Raw genomic sequence first — 2,737 nt, 5'->3', positions numbered from 1 at the left:
GGGGGGATGGGCCGAGGGGGCGGAGCTTGGTGGGACACGCCCAGAATTAGCAGGTAAAGTGGGCCGACTGGGATAGTACGGCTGAAAACAGAGAAAAACACAGACACTCAACTTTTTAAGAAGAAAATGTAATCGCTAATTTATGAATATAGATATTGTCGTCAACTGCAATACAATATGAACCTCACATTTTTAAATCCTCGTGGATAAAACTGTTGAGTATGCAGTTTAACTTATCATATTTATCATCTTACGAAAGTCAAATGGGTTTCACACTGACTTTAAAGAAAGATTTCTGTGGAAGTGGAAGAAAAGCTGGTGAGCGTTACCTGCAGTGACCTGAATCCTCCCTTCAGCAGCACCATACACACACACAGACACACACACAGCAGAGGAGCGAGAGAGAGATGAAGAGTGTGTGTTACACGAGAGTTAGAGGAACAGAGCAGCATGCAAACACAGCATTCAGCTGTTGAGATTGAGACGACACAACAACAGCCGGAAACATACTCTACACTGCAATGCACTGCAGCCGTAATAAACCTCAGCACTCAAACGGCTGGAGTTTCTGTAATTAAACTAAAAAACATACTTTTTTTTCTCACTTTCTTTTTTCTTTCTCTTTTTTAAATTATTTATATTTTTTCTTTTTTTAAATTATTTAATTATATTCATTATCATATTTTTTCTTTTTTAATTATTTAAAAGTATTTTTTAACTATTTAATTTAAGATAATTTCTCTTTTTTAATTATTTGTATTTATTTTCTTATCTTACTTTTTATTTCCGTTTTTTTTTTATTTATAAATTATTTAATTATATTCATAATACAATTTTTTTTTCTTTTTTAATTATTTAAAAGCATTTTTCTTTTTTTAACTATTTAATTTAACTTTTTTAATTATTTGCATTTATTTTATTATCTTACTTTTCATTTCCGTTTTCTATTTTTAATTTTTTTTTCTTTTTTTATTATTTATTTTTTCTTTTTGTAATTTAAAAATTTTATTTTTAAATTACAAAAAAAAGTTTTTAAAAGTTTTCTTTCTTTTTTTAATTATTTAAATATTTTTATTTTTCAATTATTTAAATTATTTTCTCTCTTTAAATAAATTTACTTAATTTCTTCATTTAATGTTATTTAATTATTTTCTTAGTTACACTTTCCTTTTAATAATTAGTTTTTCTCTTTTCATCGTTTCAGTTTATTTATTATCATACCTTTTAGGTTTTTTTTATTATTTAAATTTATTTTTTCTAATTCATTTTACTTTATCCAACCTTTTCTTTCTTTTTTTTATTAAATTAAATTTTGTATTTATTTATTTATTTAATTTTATGTATTTATCCCTCATCTCTCTCATCAGATAAATCAGGATAAGATATAAACTTTTCAGCAGTTCAGCTAACTTGCTTAACAAGATTATCTACAAACTCCTGCTCAGAAAGAGAAGACCTTAGTATGTTTCAGGTCTTGTTCTGTGTGTGTGGGAGTGTTTGTGTTAGTACCTGTTGTGGTAAAGCTCTCGGACCGGAGGCAAACTAGAAAGAGAAAGCCACACGTACAGGTCAAAGGTCAAGATCCCGAAGCAACACCAGTTTTAATTTAAAGCTGAAGTACTAAAACTAAAAGCAAAGCAAATTAATAAACTAAATAGACATAAAAAAATGACAAAACAAACAAAAATTCAAATGAAAACAACATTTAAAATATTAATAATTATTAATAAATCAAAAAATACTATAACAGTATATTAATAATATTTCTTATTATTTTTTAAAATTATTTATTTATATATATTTTATTATCATCCTTTTTAAAAAAAAAACATTTTCTTGGAAAAAATTAAGAATGGACAAATTTTTTAACGTTTGATTCTATCTTTAACAGTGTTTTATTGCAGGGTTTCCCAACAATATTTTTTACTGGTCATAAAATTAAAATAATTTTAAAAATAAGAGCTCAAAATAAAACACTCACTAAAAAAGATTGGCCTGCATGTCATGTAATCATTTGAATGTGCTAAATTATTGAAATAAGTAAATATTTTAGCTCACAGATTTTGGGAATCTCTGCATTATGGGATACCTTAGTGTTTTATATCTTTATAAAATGTTATATTAAATGTGACATAAGCTGGCTGGTTTGGTTCTTTATTGAAAATCCTGAAATGCCGAAGGAGGAAATGAAGGGGCCAGTAACGCAGCAGGAAGTGATGCGTGTTTGGGCTGCTGTACCTGTCGGGGTTGGGCCGTGGGGTTCATCTGCGGCGGAGGAGCAGGAGGAAAACTGGGCTACAGAGACACACATGCATCATTACATGAGAGATCCAGACGGAGCTTCTGTAAAAATGTCTGTCATTAAACTAAACATTTTTTTTTTCTTACTTTCTTTTTTCTTTCTCTTTTTTAAATTATTTATATTTTTCTTTTTTAATTATTTAAATATATTTATTATCATACTTGTTCATTCTTTTTTTAACTATTTAATTTGAAATCATTTATTTTTTAGTTATTTGTATTTATTTTATAATCTTACTTTTTCTTTCCATTTTTTAAATTATTATTATTTTTTAATTGTTTAATTTAATTTTATTATCTTTTTCTTTCTTTTTTAATTATTTAAGTATTATTTTTATTTGTGTATTATTTAATTTTATTAATTTTATTCTTTTTTAATTATTTAATTATATTTATTATCATACTTTTTCATTCTTTTTTTAACTATTTCATATGA

The 2,737-nt window shown here is 26.1% G+C and overlaps 1 long non-coding RNA gene across 1 annotated transcript; it reads right to left on the bottom strand.

The window, feature by feature from the left end:
• Positions 1-6: 6 nt before the first annotated feature.
• Positions 7-2,392, bottom strand: LOC107733397 (uncharacterized). The gene is made up of 3 exons (XR_001638972.1): positions 2,239-2,392; positions 1,510-1,542; positions 7-81 (listed from the first exon to the last, which is right to left on the bottom strand). It is a non-coding gene; the product is annotated as an uncharacterized LOC107733397 (long non-coding RNA).
• Positions 2,393-2,737: the final 345 nt, after the last annotated feature.

Source organism: Sinocyclocheilus rhinocerous, unplaced genomic scaffold (genome assembly GCF_001515625.1).
Source record: "Sinocyclocheilus rhinocerous isolate Xijiao unplaced genomic scaffold, SAMN03320098_v1.1 scaffold910, whole genome shotgun sequence".
In the NCBI taxonomy this organism is placed as follows: domain Eukaryota; kingdom Metazoa; phylum Chordata; class Actinopteri; order Cypriniformes; family Cyprinidae; genus Sinocyclocheilus; species Sinocyclocheilus rhinocerous.
The sequence above is the reverse complement of the archived record's forward strand: the minus strand, read 5'-3'. Positions and strand labels throughout refer to the sequence as shown.